The sequence below is a fragment of the Hemiscyllium ocellatum genome, chromosome 23, assembly GCF_020745735.1.
Source record: "Hemiscyllium ocellatum isolate sHemOce1 chromosome 23, sHemOce1.pat.X.cur, whole genome shotgun sequence".
Lineage (NCBI taxonomy): Eukaryota > Metazoa > Chordata > Chondrichthyes > Orectolobiformes > Hemiscylliidae > Hemiscyllium > Hemiscyllium ocellatum.
Genome location: NC_083423.1, coordinates 48,665,583 through 48,685,606, shown reverse-complemented (window position 1 = coordinate 48,685,606; position 20,024 = coordinate 48,665,583).

Sequence of the window (20,024 nt, the reverse complement as noted above, 5' to 3'; positions counted from 1 at the left end):
ATGTGTGCTATAAAATCAAGTACGTGGAGAGAGATGATTGAAGTTTTTGAATTTTGAGAGTGGTATGATAAAAAAAGACTTAACTAGTTGAGGATTAATCATCTGACATGTTGGGCTAGATCCTCTGTTGTATTTTTTCGCCCACTAGAGAAAGGTATAATTTTGTAGAGCACACCCTGAGCAGAATAAATGGGTTGAGTCAAATGGAGATTGTGCATAGCCCATTAAAGTAAATGGCTTTACAGAATAAATAGCCTTTTTCAATCTATACTTTGTTCGTATGATTACCTCTGGAACTTATAAAATGATTAATGGCATTTTAAGGTGGTCGAAGTCTGAATCATTAACATTGAGCTGTATCTACATTTATGTGCAGCATGTCATTTTATTCTAATTACGCATTTCTTTTTTTACCGACATCAGGTTTTAAAGGAAGCGTTTTTTTTAAGCATCTCACATTACTCCAAAATTATTCAGAAATCTCCAAGTTACAAACCTGTCTAATTACAAGTGGGCCTTTAAAAGTAATGAGACTGAGTTCCTTTCTAGCTAAAAGAGCACTGTGACCTTCAGGACAAAGTCATTATAGGTGCCAGGAAGTTCATTTTTAATTATTAAACATGATGCAATTAGTAATTTAAATGTTATTGGCATATGAGGGTATGCACAAAATGAAATAGAATGGTCAACAAACTGAAATGTCACATGCGTAATTTGTCTTCAGGATCAATAAATAACACAGATGGTATCCAAAACTGGTTGGCTTATTCTGGTTATTGAGAATTTATCCAGCTTTTTGTGCTTGGGAGACGGTTAAGTTACTGAAGAGCAATTCCAACTGATAGCTACCTTATTCATCTTAGAATCCGTACAGTGTGGAAACAAGCCAATTTGGCCTAATGCATCCACAGCGACCCTCTGAAGAGTGACCCACCCAGGCCCATTCCCCTACACAATAACTCTACATTTACCCCAGACTGATGCACCTAATCTACACATTTCTGAACACAATGGACAATTTAGCTTGCCCAACTCACTTAACCTACACATCTTTGGACTGTGGGAGGAAACTGGAGTACTCAGAGGAAACCTATGCAGACACAGGGAGAACATGCAAACTCCACACAGTCACCCGAGGCTGGAATTCGAACCCGGGTCCCTGGCGCTATAAGGGAGCAATGCTAACTATAGAGTTACTGTGCTGCCCTTAAATTCTCAGCCTGAAGGCAAGTCCAAATCATAGCTCCCGCCACAATCGGCCAGTGCAGAAAACATTCACAGAAGGGACTTGGTCTGTGATCAGCTACTAAACTCAAGCGGGAGGAAAAGTTTCTGCTGACAGGAAAACAAAATGGCAGGCAATTTGGAGCAATGGGTCAGTTTGATCAGAAATTTAGATTCTGTACACTGAACATGTTAATGTGTATTTAAAGGTGAACCAAGTGGCTGAAGACATAATGGTACTGGTTTTCTGGAGGATAGTTGAGAGTAAGACCTTTGTAATTCTAAGGAGTCTAGTACAACTGGAGAATCTGCTGAGAAGACATACCAAGATCTATGCGAATTAATTTTGTGCCAAAGCCACTGATGATCGTGGAACATTTCCGTTTTAATAACTAGGTCCAGCATGAAGGAGAGTCCATTGCCCAATTAGTAGGTGCCTTAAAGAGGCAAATGGAATATTGCCAATTCTCTGGTGTTCCCCTGGGTTGGGGTTCCTCCAAGATGCCTTGCGGAACCAGTTGGTTTGTGGCCTCCGACACAAACCCAACCAATGGAAGCTACTATCAAGGAGAGACCTGGATTTCAAGGCAGCTTTTGAAATTACTACATTGATGGAGCTGGCCGCCAGCGAAGCAACCGGCTGGGCGATTACACCCTGGTTCATAAAGTTGCGGATACTCAGCACAGTGCGGTACCATGCTGCAGTGTGGCTAGAGCAGGCACAAGGAGTCAATGTGTTGGCCTGCAGAAGCCCAGTGCCACAGGTGTAAGCGAGTGGGTCATATTGCCAGAAGGTACAACCCAAATAAGAGAAGGGGTATCTAAAACAAACAATTTAGAGGACAAGATTCATGGCGTGTGTCAGGGAGTAGACCTGGAGTCAGGTGGGTCTGCAGGAGAAGCAGAAGGCCTAGGCTCAGTAGAGTCTCGGTTAAACATCCTGTTGGCATGGAGTGAAGATGATCGTTTCTGCGTTCTTCCCAAATTAGAGGGGAAGACAGTGAAGATGGAAGTGGATACGGGTGCAACTTTGTCTCTGATTCCCGAATCAATATGTAGGGAAAAAGCCACTGCCATTGAAGCCTGCCGAAATTACAGTACGGAGAAAGTGAGGACTGCAGATGCTGGAGATCAGAGCTGAAAAATGTGTTGCTGGAAAAGCAGGTCAGGCAGCATCAAAGGAGCAGGAGAATCGACGTTTTGGGCACAAGCCCTTCTTCAGGAATGGACTTTTACAGAACAAGTGGTGCCACTAAATGGGTTAAAGTACAGCTTAGGGACCAGTGCGCCGGACTGCCTCTGTGAAAGTCTGCATTATTTAGATGCTAAATAGAACACAAAAGAACTGTGGATGCTGCAAATCAGAAACGAAAACAGAAATGGATGGAAAAGGTCAGCAGGTCTGGCAGTATCTGTGGAGAGAAATCAGAATTAACATTTTGGGTCCAGTGACCCTTCATCAGAACATTCGGATGCTCCTGGTTACAGAAATTAAATTTAAATTGGGGCGCAGTTAATAGACAGGTGGGTTTACAAGAGATTTTGGACAGGTGTAAAGATGTCTTCAAGGGGACCTTGGGGGACAGAAAAGGAGTAGAAGTTAAATTTTGGTTTGTCAAAGGAGTCTGAAAATATGTCCACTACTATACGCCATCTGGCCTAATGCAGAGGCGAAACCGGAATGGCTGGTGAATCTGGGAGTGTTGGAATCAATAACAACCAGTGAATGGGCTACTCCCAATATTCCTGTCTTAAAACAGATGGTGTGGATTTGTGGTGACTTGAAGGTCACAGTCAATCCAGCTGTGAGTGGAGATCAATGCCTCCTTGCACTCATTGAGGATCTGGCTGGGAGAAATAAATTCACAAAGACAGATCTGTCGCAGGCCTCCTTACACGAAGGGTCACAAAGGAGTCCCAGATGCCACTGCCAATAGTGACATTAGAACTATTCCGCTACATGTGACTGCCTTTCGGCATCTTGCTAGCACTGGATCCTTTCCCGAAGGACATGGATCCAATTTTGAGTGATGCCCAGTGTACGATAATTTGGTTGCTGGATCCTCCAAAGAAGAGCACTTGAAAAACCTGAAAGAATCCCAAAGAAAGCAGCAGGAGTACAGCCTACAAGTAACAAGGGAGAAATGAGGTTTTGTTTTAAGATTCAAGAGAGAACCTGGGCTACAACTCAATAGTCAGGGGCTACACAAGGTACCCAAGAAGAGGGAGGCCTCCATGAAAACCCTTAGACCAGAGAATATGTCCCCACTGACATTGTTCTTGGGACTTGGCAGTTACTATGGCAAGTTTGTGTCTGATCTGGCAACCATGCTAAAACCCTTATGTAGGTTGCTGGGAAAAGGGTGGCCATGGAAATGGACCCCAGGACTGTGAGGAGGCTTACCAGGAGGTGAAGCAAGCCCCATAAAGGTCAGAAGTGTTAATGCATTTTGACCTAAAATTTTTGCTGCAGTTGGTGTGTGACACCTCATCTTATGGGGTTGGCACTGCACTGTTAGACATCTTGCTGAACGGAGAGGAAAAGCCCATTGCGTTTGCATCAAGGTCACTAACGATGGTGGAGGAGAAGTATTCCCAAAGTGTTAAAGGAAATATTGAGTGCTGTATTCAGTTTTAAGAAGTTCATCCGTTTCCTTTGGGGCAAGCACTCCATGTCACTGACAGATCCCTGGCTGCTAGCCTCCATGTTTGGCCCACATACTGGGGTGGGGGTTGGGGAGGAGTGGGGAGCTATGTAAACTGTGCACTCAATGATGATTATATGCCTGCAGTGATGGACATTGGTTCAGTAGTCTATCCACATGAAATCAGATACCGACAGCTGGAAAACCATGGCAATGTAGATGCTTTGTAAAGATTATCACTACTGGGAATAAGGACGTTCTTGATAGGAACCTGAAAATGATGACAAGGTACCAAGTCAGGTACTGAGTCAGCAAATCAGGTACAGAATGCTACTTGGAATGACCTGGTTTTGAGTCGAGTGGTGGACTTCCTCCTGAGGGGAAGGACTTGTCATAGAAACAACCCAGAATTACGCCTCTGCCTGTCCAGGAGGTGGAAGGTGGTCATATCAGATGGATGCTTAATGTGGGGAATGAGAGCTGCTGTTCCTACCTGTTAAGAGGGAAGGTTCTGGAACAAGTATCCCAAGGGCACCCCAGTGTGATGCGAATGAAAGAAATAGCCAGAAGCTAGATTGAGGAGAAAATGAGAGTATGCAAATCCTGCACATTAGTAAGGAAGGTGCCACCCTTGTGCCCCCTTCACCCCTGGGAATGGCCTCAGATTCATGTCAATTTTGCAGGACCAGGAGAGGGCAGATGTTACTAGAGATTGTGGATGCACATTCCAAGTAACCTGAGGTGGTGGTCATGAAGTTGGTATGGGCACATGCAACAGGATGAAACATTTGTCAAGTTTGGGAACCCTGAACAAGTTGTGAGTGACAATGCCCACAGTTTGTGATGTAAGAGTTTGAGGAGTACCAGGAAATTCATGGAGTCTGACCTATGAGAGATCGGCTCCATATCACCCTGTGATAAACAGCCAGGCGTGGAGATTTGTACACACCTTGAAGCTGGTCACAAAAGGAGGGCTTGATAGAATGGTAAATCAACAAATTCCTCAGCATTTACAGGAACACGCCACACATGATAACCGACTATGTGCCGGTGTTCTTAATGTTCAATTGCCAGCTGAGAATCATGTTTAACTTACTGCAGCTGGAAGAGACTGGAGAGGTAATAGGGCAAGATCGAGAAGGACAGATAGTCAAGAGGGCAGGAACCTTATGGTGGAGGGTATTCCAAAGAGGAGATACCCTGTTGGCCCAGAATTATACTTCGGGTAGAATGAATCCCAGCGGGTGGTGATGGTGGCACAAACAGGACTGTTGTCATATACCGTGCCAACCTGGGATGAAGTGGTGTGGAGGAGACTCACAGACCAGCGGGTTGCCACACCTCACTAACAGGGAGAATGTCCCTCAGAATACTGAGCAGGTCCAGATAGGACCCAGTGGTGTCGACTGAGTCATGTGTCTCCAAGTCACGGTCAGCCACACCCAATGAGGAGACAATAGCAGCATCACACAGCAACAATAATCAATCAGGAAGGGATGTATCTGCAGAACAATCGGAGCTGCCAGAATCCTGGACACAGCTCTAGAAAAGGCTCCTGAGGTGAGGAGGTGATCTTCAAGGAATCACCATCCTCCTGAGAAATTGATCAGGTCAATGTAGCCTCAGGAAGGGTCATTTTCTTCTTTCATTATTGTTTTGTAAATATTCCTGATGATATACACATCAACCTGCGTAATAGTTATCATTGTTGGATGTGTACATATTGTTAAAGGGAGTACAGAAATAAAGGGGAAGGAGTGTTATATATGTTGTTGGGAGTGTGTTGCAACTTTAAGAAAGTGGGTCAGGTGACCTGGATGCTCTGGAGGGCAGTCTAAAACTTACTGAGGAGCTGAGAGGACCCATAATGAAATATTACCTGTTCAGGTTTACCCACTGTCTGTGTCCTGTTTGATTCATAGTGCTAGTGAAGTATGAGCATAATATAGCTGGCCAGTCAATCAGCTCCCAATGATATTGTGTGTTGAAATCTGGAACTATCTCTAATAATGGCATAGGTACCAATTCTTGCCACATGTTGAAAAAAATGTACAAGTTGATACTCAATCCTTGGCTACATTCTAAACATAATTTCCCTTTGCATTAGTTCCTGAAGTGGGACTTGAACCTGGGGCTTCTGGCTGGTAGATACCCACTGTACCACAAGACATCCAGCTATCTTGATTTCTTAAGTTAAACCTTACTAAGTCCATTTTAAATAAACAAGCTGCATTGGAGTGGAGGCTCCACCTTGAATAGTTAAGCAGAACAACATGTGTAGCATTGTTACCCAGGGAAATGCTTGAAGGGCACCTCATGAGATGTTGGGGGTCGAGAGTGTAGTGCTGGAAAAGCACAGGAGGTCAGACAGCATCTGAGGAGCAGGAGAATCGATCTTTCAGGCATAAGCCCTTCATCAGGATTCCTGATGAAAAACTTATGCCTGAAACATCGATTTTCCTGCTCCTCGGATGCTGCCTGAACTGCTGTGCTTTTCTACCACCACTTTCTGGATTCTGATCTCCAGCATCTGTAGTCCTCACTTTCTCCTAGTTGATTTCAACCCTACTGCAAAGCCTGTTCCAAGGATGCCTACCTTGAAGAAGTCCTCCATTCCTGATGAGGGGGCTTATGCCTGAAACATTGACTCTCCTGCTCCTCGGATGCTGCCTGACCTGCTTTGCTTTTCCAGCACCACACTCTCGACTCTGATCTCCAGCATCTGCAGTCCTCATTTCCTCCTCATGGGATGTTAACTGGTTTAATGTGAATGTATGCAGATTAGAGCCCACATTATCTCTTTGATCCATGTTATTAACAGCCACTTTTTTGACTTTATTATTTCATTACCTCTCTTCTTGTGCGACTTGCTTTTAATTCTAATCTAAACTTTAACCAGAAGCAAAAAAAAACAGAATAAAATCAGAAAAGGTTCACTTGACTCCTTCCTGGAATAGACGATTTATCATTGGAAGAAAACTTGTGCATTTGGGTCAGATGGAATTTAGAGATATAGAGATTTTATTGATTTATGATCAAGAGTTGTCTTAGCAGGATGTTGACTCTTTTTGGAGTTTCAAACTTTGGAGACCACAGCTAAAGAGCAAGATGCCTTCCTTCCCAGACAGAGAATGTAGATAATTTATTTTTTCTCTCTCAGAGAGACATTAGAGTCTGCAAAACTCTCTTCCCTAGGAAGTAGTAGAGGCTGGATCATTGAATTTATTCAAGGTTGGATTAGATTTATGATTGGTAAGGAGCTTTGGAAAGGAGGGAGTGATCATGGTGGAGATGGAGAAAATCTGTAGAAAGCTACAAAAGAAAGGAACTTGGGCAGACTTGTGCACAAAACACAGAAAGCTATCACACAGGGCCAGCAGGTAATCAGGAAGGCTAATGGAATATTGGCCCTTATTTCAAGAGGGTTGGAGTTTAAGAGCAAGGAGGTCTTACTGCAATTGTACAAGGTGTTGGTGAGACCACATCTGGAGTATTGTGAGCAGTTTTGGTTCTCTTACTTAAAGAAAAGACCTTATTTTATTGGAGGCAGCTAGAGGTAAGTGGAAACTGCAGGAGGCTGACGGAATTCGAAGGTATGTGACAATTAGGTGAAGTTCATATCAGATCTCAGTCATGACTGCTAAGGACTGATAATGGAGTAGTCAATCAGGGTGGGGTATATTGAACAATGGGTGAGGTTGTTGCGCAGTTGCTATAAGATGATTTGGAGACGCCAGTGTTGGACTGGGCTGTACAAAGTTAAAAATCGCACTGCTATAAGATAGAATCTGAAGATACCTTCACTCACCTTGACCACCTGCTTGAGGTTATTGAATATCGTGCAGCAACTTCCACCAAGTGCTCAGGGCCAGACTCTGAGAATTGACCTCCTTGGCCACCTCCTCTGTTTTCTTCCGGTGATGGTTCCTGAGGTCTCTCACAGAAGCTTGTTCTCTCTCTCCCACTGTCGACCTGCTTGAGCGATGGCCTCTCATGTTGATCCACGACCTTATTCCATTCTCTTACCAGCTGCTCTGTTCGAGGCCAAGGGGTGTCTTCACTTTACAGTCAATTGTTGCAGAGAAGGTCAGTCCTTGCAATCAGTGCACCTCCCCTTGTATGTTGGAGAAAGCGAGGATGCAGATGCTGGAGATCAGAGTCAAAAAGTGTGGTGCTGGAAAAGCACAGCAGGTCAGGCAGCATCCGAGGAGCAGGAGAGTTGACATTTTGGGCATAAGCCATGTTGTGTGGGCTAATTTGAAGGGAAGTCTTACGGCATCTGTACAAGGTGCTGGTGAGACCACGTCTGGAGTAGTTTTGAGCAGTTTTGGTCTCCTTGTTTAAATAAATAAATAGTTTCATTGGAGGCAGTTCAGAGAAGTTCATGAGGATGATCCCTGGTACGGAGGGATTGGCTGATGAGCAAAGGCTAAGCAGGCTGGGACTCTACTCACTGGAGTTTAGAAGAATGAGAGGTGATCTCATTGAAACAGGTAGGATTTTTAATGATTCGACAGGGTAAGTGCCAACAGCATGTTGCCCCTTATGGATCAGAGGGCATAGTCTGCGAAGAAAGGGGCAACAATTTAAGATTGAGATGAGAAGGAATTTCTTCTTTCGGAGGGTTAAGTGTCTTTGCAATTCCTTGTCACAGAGAGCTATGAGGGCAGAGTCCTTGTGTATATTTAACATAGATTCTTGATCAGTAGGGAAATCGAGGGTTATGGGGAAAGGGCAGGAAGTGATTATAAGGAAGGTCAGATCAGCCACAATTTTCTAAGTGGCGGAACAGGCTTGAGGGGCCAAACAGTGTCCTCCTGTCGCTATCGCTTGTGGTCTTATGTCAGCTAGTACCTAATTGAAACTATGGCTATTTCAGTTCCAGGTATCTAAAGCCATTTTTTAAAACTTTCCTTATGCTCTGTTGAAAGTCATATAGGATACAGAAACTTTCTCTATTTGACACTATTTAAAGAGCTGGTTTATCCATCCTGTTGTCCTTATATTTATCCCACCTCCCATCTCATTGAAAAAAAAGCTATCGGATAGTTGCGTCACATTGTTTATTCTGGGAGCTTGCATGAGCAAATTGTTTGCTACTTTTCCAACATTACATGAGTGAGTATGTTCCTGAAAAAAGCATTTCATTGGTTGTAAAGACTTTGTGATGTCCTGGGATGTGAAATGTTCTTAGTCTCTTGATTAGATTTCCTACAGTGTGGAAACAGGCTCTTCAGCCCAACAAGTCCACACCGACCCTCCAAAGGGCACCCACCCAGATCCATTTCCCTGACTAATCCACCTAACATTATGAGCAATTTAGCATGGCCAATTCACCTAACCTTCATATCTTCGGATTGTGGGAGGAAACCCGTGCAGACATGGGAAGAATGTGCAAACTCCACACAGAAAGTGGCACAAGGTGGGAATTGAATCCGGGTCCCTGGCACTGTAAGGCAGCAGTGCTAACCACTGAGCCACCATGCTACTTTTAATGTATAATATATAGTGGTCTCATTAGAGTATTATTAATTCTGTTTTGTTTTAATACTGGTTGTAATATCATCATTATGTCATTATTTTCAATTCAACATAATTTTCAATTTTGTTTTCTGATTTAGCACAGCAGCAGTCAAAATTGGACTTGGGAAAAATTCAGAAGATTAATTTAAAAGGATCAAAGAGAACTCAAAGAATAGACTGAAGAAGATTAATCTTTGCTGTGACAATGCAACATAAACTTTAACATTCAAGTCTTTAGTAAAATTATTAGCAAATTATGTACAGATCACTGGAGCTTGTGGTATTTAGCTTAATGGGTGCACCTACGGAATTGAAGAGACATTAAAATCCAAACCAATAAAACCACATAATTAAGAAAATCCCAAATGTCTGCAAAAGAGTAACGGGAGAGAAAGAAAAAAAAATGAAAGGAAAAAGTAAGAAGTAGCAAAAGAACATGCTTGAAGTAACTTATTTGGATTCATAAACCATTAGTAATAAAATTGAGGAACAAGAAATATTAATTTCTACAGGGAGATATTACACAATCACGTGACAAAAACTTGAACTCAAGTGGATCATGAATGGCAATAAAATGTTCTTGGCTAAACACTTCAGATGCAAACACAAAGTGGAGAAGAGAGGAAATGCATGACTAATTTAAAAGGTGATTGAAATGTTAGGAAGAAGGGATATTATCAAAGCAGCACTGAGGCTAAATTTCTTTGTATTGAATGGAGAATTAGCGGTAGTGCAACAATGCTGTTGGATATCCTTTATATATGGCCAATTGGTGACAAAGAAATAAAGGAGGTTAATAGGCAATTGGGAATGCTATGCAGGAACAATGAAGCGGTACTAATGAAGGATTAACTGTTCAGACATAGACAAAGTTACCAACTTGAATTTCACCAGAGCTTTTGATGTTAAAAAACATTAAACTAAATTGAAAAACAGCCTCTAAACCAGAGGAGACGTAATAAAAAAAGCTTAATTTTTTTTCAGGAGAGTATTTAAGGAAGTGAGACAATTAGAAATGTTGAGGAAATAAGTTCCAGAATGTGTTCTAAGAGGCTGAAGGCAGCACCCCTAATGGTAGGGCAAGAGTAAGTGAGAATTCAAGGAGATTAGGCAAATATGTGTAGGGATAGTAGATATGGAAATATTAGACTTCTGAGAAACAAGTGTAAAAATTAACATCCATAGTATTCCTTGGTAAAGTGGCTATATCAACAATGGGAGGCAAAAGTAGGAGGAATAGCAATTTCTCAGAATATTGCCTTAAGAATCCAATATTAGAGAGCAATGGGCCCAATATAAACAAGAGAGTTACAGCTAAAAGTAATTTTCTTAAGAGAAACTGAACGGAAAATCACATATTCGTTGAGCTGCTGAGGAATGAGTTAAATACTAGTTTATGAAAATGAGTCGTAAAATAGCCTCATAGTCACTTTGGCGAAACCGTAGTCTGCATTACAAAAGTGTTTCCTTGACAGAAAGAGAAAGATGAATAGAGAGAGAAAATATTCAGGAAGCTGTTGTGAAATGTGTGGCTGCAGAAGTTGAGGTAGTTTGTCAGGCTGTGGGTTGGAAAAAGATCTACTTGAAGTGAAGTCTTAAAGCTGCAAAGTGTTTGATTGCATATTAGTGATGTGTTGCTAAGAGAATAAGTTCAAGGAGCCACAAAGAGTAGGTCACAAGTAGTCCCAGGATATAGGGGAAAGACAGATGGACACGAGTTGAACTTAAGTGCTGTGCCTTGACTAATGAAATATTAAGTTTTGGGCAATAAACCTGATTGGTTTGCATTATAAATTTTCTAATATGATTAACAAAAAAATTTCTAGTCTGGGCTTTAGTGTAGAATGCAAATCCTTATTTCAATAAATAAGATTACCAACTACCAATAAACTCTGAAAAAAAATTGATTGTAATATTTCATTTAAGATTGCTTTTTGATAAAAATCAAAAATACTTAAGAAAATAAAGTTCAATCTTGCAGCGTGAGGCTCAAACCAATGACCATTTCAGTGAACCCTGTTATCTGCCAAGTGAAGATACAGGCTGCAAAGAACTCAAAACACAAAGATTGAATACGAATGGCTGCAATTCATTTTCATCGAGTTTATGTATTAGGAAGCATCTGGGAAAGGTACCAGGTGTGCGAGTGCACCAATCACAATTCAGCTGTGTGAAGCTACTTGGCAAAATGTTTAAACTCAATGGTGTGGCTAGCCATCATTTTCTGGAGTTCTGCCTCTCACTGGAAAGGTATCAGATACAGATGGACATGCAGCTACAGTCTGGGGCAAAAGAGGTTAGTCTGTGCAAGGTACTGGCCTGGTCATAAATGGACACCTGAAATATACAGTTGGAAACTCACCTTGTGAAAGCCCTTCTTGTTACCTCCTCAAAAACATTAAATAAAGTCAGTCAGACATGAATGTCACTTACCAATTCCTTGCTGGTTAAACTGTGCTTTCTAAGTGATGGTTTATATCATCTCTCAGGACTTTTGAATTTGTCACCACTGAGATTAGGCTGAATGGCCTGTAATTGCTCGTTTTGCCTCCCTTTTGAAACATTAGCAGTTCTCCAGTTGCCTGTCATCATACCTGGTAGCCAGAGAGAATTGGGAAGTGGTGATCAGAGCCTCCAGTATTGCCTTGTTTGCTTCTGTTAGCTGAGTGGGATATGTTTCATCAGGACCTGGTGATTAATTCACTTTCCAAGATGCTAAACACCTTCAGATATCCTCCATCACTGTGTTTATCCCAGCCAGTATATCACATTCCTTCCTTGACAACAATTTCTGTTTTGCCTGCCTGCACTATATTCTAACTTACCTTTTTTTTGTAAACACAAATGCAACAAAGTATCTATTAAAAATTGTTCTAGTTTCCAGCATAGAGAAGATATTTTGTTTTGGAAATGGCTTTACTAATCAGAGCAGAAGAGCTGTGTATCATTTCAAAAAAATAAATAATGAATTAAATAACCTGTTTTTATAACCTCAGGATATCCAAAGTGATAGAAATAACAGCAAAAGAGATGCAAATGGGACAATTGGAAGAAATCTTTTCACACAAAGAATTAGAGTCATAGAGTTGTACAACACAGAAACAGACCCTTCGGTCCAATTCACTCATACCAACCAGATTTCCTAAATTAATCTAGTCCCATTTGCCAGCATTTGGTTCATAACCCTCTAAACACTTCCTATTCATATACCCATTCAGGTGTCTTTTAAACGTTGTAATTGTACCAGCCTCCACCACTTCCTCTGATAGCTCATTCCATACATACATCACCCTCTGCATTAAAAAGTTGCCCCTCAGGGACCATTTTAAGTCTTTCTTCGCTCACTTTAAATCTATGCCCTTGAGTTTTGGACTTCCTTACCCTGGGAAAAAGACCTTGGCTATTCACCCTGTTCATGCTCCTCATGGTTTTACATATCTCTATAAGGTCACCGGTCAGCCTCCGGCGCTCCAGGGAAAAATGCCCCAGCCTATTCAGCCTCACCCTATAGCTCAAACCCTCCAATCCTGGCAACATCCTTGTAAACCTTTTCCGAACCCTTTCAACAGCTTCTTTCCTATAGCAGGGAGATCAGAATTGAATGCAGTATTCCTGGAGTAGATTTCTACAAATGGCTGTTGAAGCCAGGTCAATTTAGAGACAGAATTAAGAAAACACAGGAAAAGCATTTAAAGCAAAAGGAAACAAATAGGGAAATAGATTAGGGTGGGCAAAGCTGGTGGGGCAACTCTGTGTCAGTCCCAGAACAAATAATCCTCTTTTGTGTCAAATTTTTTATGATTTTGTAAAGGTTAGGTGATGACACCCACAATCCTCAAAAGCAGGAATATTGTGGAAATGTATCATTTTGCAATTGCCTACTTTGAAGCAGTATTATATTGCAGTTTATACACTCGGGGGACCTGCGTTTCAGTGGGTAACAGCCCTGCCCCCAAACTAGAAGCCTTGGGATCAAGTACCATTCCAGAGCTTGATGGTCAAGGAAGGAATGTTCATGAATTGGCTAAAAACATTTATTATCAACCCTCAAATCCTTCTAGCACATGTCAATGGCAGGCCTTAAGAATCTGAGAGGTTTCTGCTCAGATGTATGAAAGAAAGAGTGTTTCAGCCTCATCCATCACCATCAATAGCTTCAGGCTAAAATATGTGAAAACTGCACATTGTCACTAGATTCCAGGAGTGAATTTTAACAGACCACCATCGTACAATATGTGTAATGGTGATAGTACATGTCAATCGGCAACTTGTCAAAATGAAATTTATGAAAATACCGTTTGCCTTCAATAGGGATCTGCAATGGAGAACAATCTGAGCTGAATTTAGTCTTCTGCTAGAAAGCTGACAGAAACTTTTAAACCAGTGATTTAAACTACATTTAAGCTACCTTGTTGTTTGATACTCCAACATTTCCCATTAATTGCAGCTTGAGGGAGACAATGTAACAGCAAAATCAGTGTGGCACATTAAGTTTTAGGCAGATGAGACAGACAGATGCTCATAAATATCAGTTCCAACTTGTAAAATGCTGTTTCTCTTCACAATGTACTTGGAATATCGAATATTATGTATGCTGTCAAAAACCTTATTATCATTGACAGAAAAATTCTAATGGATGCTTCATAATGCACCTGGTCATTTATATCTGTAGAAGATAATAAATCATATTAATTTGATTGATTATACTAGCCCAGTGAAATTCTAATTTGTTTTAACTTGGGTTCTGATGCGAACAAGGTAATGCTTGAAATACCATTGTTTATAACAACAACTTGTATTTAATTGGCACACTCTGATATTATAGATCATCACAAGGTGTATCCCCTGGGTGATCTTCGTGATTTATGCCTGACTAAATCTATTTTCCATTATGACCAATAAACTAAACGATGTTCTTCTTATACTGGCACACCCTGTATTCTTCTGGAGCTACCAACGTGAGTTAACACCTGATGTCTATGTGGAGATTGAACCTGGATCACTCTGCTTTTGCCACCAATCATGAGAAAATGATCACTGAGAGTCTGAAAACTGATAACTCATTGTATCTTCTCTCTTCATTCCATTCATACAGTAAGCAAAATCTGCTGCCACGATCTGGAAGGGGAACTTGGGCCACATCGTGTCAGTGAAGTCAGGGATTGATCTGCTGAGTGAGAGTAATTTGGCAATAATAAATCAGGAAGGCTGAGTTGAGTTTGGTGTCAGATGAGCCCTCACATCTGAAATCATTAAATTCCTTGAACTGCACCCTGTGGTTCTTTAAGGGTGGATGTGAGATTAGTGAATCTATTCTTATGCAAAGATAAATTTAGTTCAAACAGGAATCTTTACACCACCCATGACACCTGATTAGCAACCAGTCCAGCAGCTTCAACATTCACTCCCTACAGCAATAATGCACAGTGGCAGCAATGTGTATCAGTTGTAAGATGCACTGTGCTATCTCATCCGGGCTCCTTTGACTGCACCTTCCAAACTCAGACTGTTACTTGTTGTGGTTCTGTTCGCTGAGCTGGGAGTTTTTCTTGCAAACATTTCGTCCCCTTTCTAGGTGACATCTTCAGTCACCTAGAAAGGGGACGAAGCGTTTGCTAGAAAAACTCCCAGCTCAGCGAACAGAACCACAACAATGAGCACCCGAGCTACAAATCTTCTCACAAACTTTGAACACCTACGGGCAAGAGACGCTGTGTCACCATAAAGGGGACGAAACGTTTGCAAGAAAAGCTCCCAGCTCTGCGAACAGAACCACAACAACGAGCTCCCGAGCTACAAATCTTCTCACAAACTTTAATCAGACTGTTACCACCTAGGAGGACAAGGGCTGCAGTTGTATGGACGTACTATCATCTGCAAACTCTGTTCCCAGCCGTACATCATCCTGACTCGCACTTGTATCTCTCTTTCTTCATTGCCACTGTGTCAAAATCCTTGAACACCATTGCCAGCAGCCGTGAGGGCTGGACAATACGTCTGCCGGGATAGTGAGCTAATATCTCATTAAATAATATGAAAACCACAGCAGATACTGCATTGAGTGCTGCTGCTAAACATATAGGAAGTGAGTTCTGGTGGAACTGAGCAAAGTACCTGTCCACAAAACTGTGGCTCAGCTAGGTTCATCAAAGTTGATGATCAACTTCTGAGGTATGACTACTTTTTCACTTCCGAGAACGTGGTAGTCCCATCTGAATAGATGTGACAGATCCCAGGGAACTATTTGGAGAAAGCTATCCTAAGTGTCGCAGATCAATATTTATCCTTATTTCCATTTCACCAAGAAGGTTTGTCTCCAGCAGGATTTTTTAACCTGATGTAACAATGCTTCTATTATCACCTTTGACATAAGAAGCTGCAGGTGGATATCATGGTATTGAAGGAACCACCAGACACTGAAGAAGGGTTACATCCGAAGCTTCTCCATCTCCTGATGCTGCCTGTCTTGCTGTGTTCTTCCAGCCTTCTGCTTGTCTACCTGCTGGTCATTTATTTAAACTAACTTTTGTGCACAAACTCATCATTTGTGAGTGTAAGTGTTTGAAGAAGATTAAACTCCTTAGATTATGCAGGGGTGTATGCAGAGTGCAATGTCATACTTCAAGCAATCTGAGGCAAGATGGAATCTGAAATCTTTATAAACCCAAGTCATAAGCTCTGATGAAGTGATAATATCATGAGCATGTCTCTTAAAGACACACTGACATACTGACTGTGAGAAATAATACAGGCAGTCATTTTTGCATTGTGTGAGTTTGGTGTGTGCAAATTTGGCTGACATTACAACACTGGCTACACTTCAGATGTCATTCATTGGCTGGAAAGTGTGTTAAGATGTCTGATTTTCTTTTTCTCATGAAGGAACTGGCCTGTACTGTAACACTGCTATAATTTCAATTAGTGTTTCAATTCATACATTAGCATACATAATATTCATAACATACAGCATGAAATTAAAATGTTTTCAATTTTTTAACATTGAGAACAAATTCCCCAAAGCTTCATATTCCTAAGTGGTGACTGTGAAAAGAGGGACATGTAAGGTGCAATGAGAAATAACAGTTGAATTGCAGTGCACCTACAATAATCTTCACACTTCAAAAGCAGTTAATGAGCCAGCTAACTGGTTGAGAAAATACAAAAGGTAATGCTAATTGATATGTGCAGCTTAAAATAGCCATAGAAAATGGCTCAGTGCCGGCAGAGAACAATAGACCTTGGATCAATGTCTTTTCCAAACGTCTAGGAACAGTTATCTACGCATCATTGCACTGCATATGGGAAGCCGAGAGATTTGGCACAGCTTGTTTCAATAGTAGTCATCCACAACTGCTGGAAGCTAAGTTAACATGTGGATGCGTGGGACTATGGGGATGAGCAAAGGACATTGATTTGATTTGATTTTTATTGTCACATGTACCTAGGTACAGTGAAAAGTTTTGTTTTGCCTGCAGTACACTGCAGATCATACCAAACAAAGTGCATTAGGGTAATAGAACAGAGCAAATTATGCAATGTTACAGCTGCAGTGAAGGTGCACAGGGAGTGAAATTAACATTAAATTTAAGATTTGAGAGGTCCATTCTGAAATCTAACTACAGCGGGGAAGAAACTGTTCTTGAACCTGTTGGTACATATGTTTAAACTTTTGTATCTTCTGCCAGATGGAAGAGGTTGGAAGAGATTACAACTGGGGTGGGAGGACTCTTTGGTTGTCATTGTGGGACATAATGGCCGTGGAGATTGGACTGAGCCATGAAGTGGCATGGTATAGCATGGATGCAACATAGGAATTGTGTTGGGGTTAAGGGTTGTGAGTGATGAGGACTAGAAAGCTGAGATTTGGTTTACTTCCTTTTATATCTGGCGCAAGATTGATAACTGTTGCTTTCTCCATGGCAACGTCTTTACCAACCTGAGTTCACCTGCCAACCAATCAACACTCTCCTTTTATGCAGTATGCAAATTGTTTTCTCTACACTTTTGTACTTCTTACGAATTGTTCTATGAATACAAAGTGAAATGCTTTGACAAAATGTGATTTTTTTCCAAAAATAAAGAAAAACTACAATATTGCAGTTCCTATTTCACTTACAACCATACAAAGAAGGAGAACTGTGAAGAAATGCACGTCCATTATTCACACGTCAACTGTTATATTCAAGGTATTTTATACACATTGTGCTGAGATTTCTGAAGCTGCGATTATGCAGAATAAAGCAGCACTACATAAAGGATAAGGACTATTACTTGCTATTGAAATTTTAAAAACACTTTTGCTGAAGGTATTCTGAGTCAGGATGTGTTTTTTGTACAATAGGTGCGGCATTTCATTCTGCAGAAAATGAAGCAAACTAATATCAATTCTAACCAGTTTACTGATGATGTATGACAATACATTGGTCAAAAAGGTTAAGCTTGCAAGGAAAAAGATTACAATGTGACAGGGCTTGATCACAGAGTTAATGCTACAGCTGGCATTAACCTCCTTATGTAACCATGTTGCTGCTCCTCTGTAGTGCTGGTCAATAGTTAGGTCCTGTTGAGCTTTATGTAAGAGGTGATACAGTACTTTAATACCATGACAAAGTGACTTGGGAGGTTTGCTGTAGAGTATAAATTGAGTTTATTGTATGAGTCACTCCCGTAAATGGTTACATAAGGAGAGAAGAACAGGGAGCGGGTGTAGGCTGAATGGCCCTTCGAACCTGCTCCACCGTTCAATAAGATCGTGGCTGATCTTTTCCTGGACTTAGATCCACTTACTCGACTCTCAACATACCCCTTAATTCCTTTATTGTTCAAAAACAATCTGTCTTAGCTTTAAAAATGTTTGCTGAAATAGCATCAACTACTTCACTGGGCAAAGAATTCCATAGATTTACAACCCTCTGGATGAAAAAGTTCCTTCTCAATTCAGTCCTAAATCTGCTCCTCCTAATTTTGAGGCTATGCCCTCTTGTCCTAGTTTCACCCATCAGAGGAAACATATTCTCTACTTCTATCTTATCTATTCCCTTCAGAATTTTATGTGTTTCTATAAGATCCACCCCCCCCCCCAATTCTTCTGAATTCCAATGAATATAATCACAGTGAACTCAGTCTGTCCTCATAAGCCAACCCCCTTAACTCCGGAATCAACCTAGTGAACCTCCTCTGCACACCCTCTTGTATCAATACATGCTTTTTCAAGCAAGAAGACCAAAACTGCACTCAGTACTCCAGCGTAACCTTCCTGCTTTTAAACTCAATGAAGGACACAATTCCATTTGCCTTCCTGATTACTTTTTATACCTTCAGACCAACTTTCTGTGATTCATGCACAAGAACACGTAGGTCCTTCTGCATAGTAGCATGCTCCATCTTTTTACCATTCAAATAATATTTTAATTGTTACTCTTACCAAACTGGATGACTTCACATTTATTAACATTGTATTCCACCTGCCAGACCCTTTGCCCACTGGGGCTCTGGCCCGAAACGTCGAATTTCCTATTCCTTGGATGCTGCCTAACCTGCTGTGCTTTAACCAGCAACACATTTTCAGCTCTGATCTCCAGCTCTGCAGACCTCACTTTTTACTCTTTGCCCACTCACTTAAATGATCTATGTTCCTCTGCAAAGTTTCACAGTCCTCTGCACACTTTGCTCTGCCAGTCATCTTAGTGTCATCTGCAAACTTTGACACACAACACATGATCCCCAAATCATCTGTGTAAATTGTAAATAATTGCGGTCCCAACACCAATCCTCTGAGGCACTCCACTAGTTACTGATTGCCAATCAGAATAACACTCACTTCTCCCCACTCTTTGCTTCCTGTTAGTCAACCAATCCTCTATCCATGCTATTGCCATGCATCATTATCTTATGCAGCAGACTGCTGTGCAGCACCTTATCGAAGGCTTTGTGAAAATCTAGGTACACACATCCACTGGGTCCCTGTTGTCCACCTTGCTCGTGATGTCTTCATAGAATTCCAAAAGATTAGTTAAGCTTTGCCTGCCCTTCATGAACCCATGCTGTGTCTGCCCAACGGGACAATTTCTGTCGAGGTCCTTGCTATTTCTTCCTTGGTAATAGACTCAAGCATCTTTACCACTACAGAGGTTAAGCTCACAGGTCTATAATTCCCCATCTTTTGTCTACCTCCCTTTTTAAACAATGGTGTCACATTTGATGTTTTCCAATCTGTCAATCTGGGGTCTGACCCAGAGTCTAACGAAATTTGGAAAATTACCACTAGTAGACTTGCTATTTCGCCCGCTATCTCTTTTAGTACCCTGGGATGCAAGGATTTTGACCCTGGTGACAATGATGGAACAGTGATACAGTTCCAAGCAGGATAGTGTGCACTTTGAGGTGAACCTGCTGCTGGTGGTGTTCCTCTACATCTGTTGCCCTCATCCATTTAGGCTGTAGACTTCAGGCGTTGAGAAGGTGCTGTGCCGGACTTGCCCCATCGCTGAGTGCTGGGGTATTTCTGGAGATGCCTGTTCCTGTTCCTTGTTTAACTGAATATCAATGTTTAACTGATGGAGCAGGATAGCAGAGCTGAGAAGTGATCTGTTGGTTATGGGATCATTTACGCCTGTCTATCACTTGCCGAAT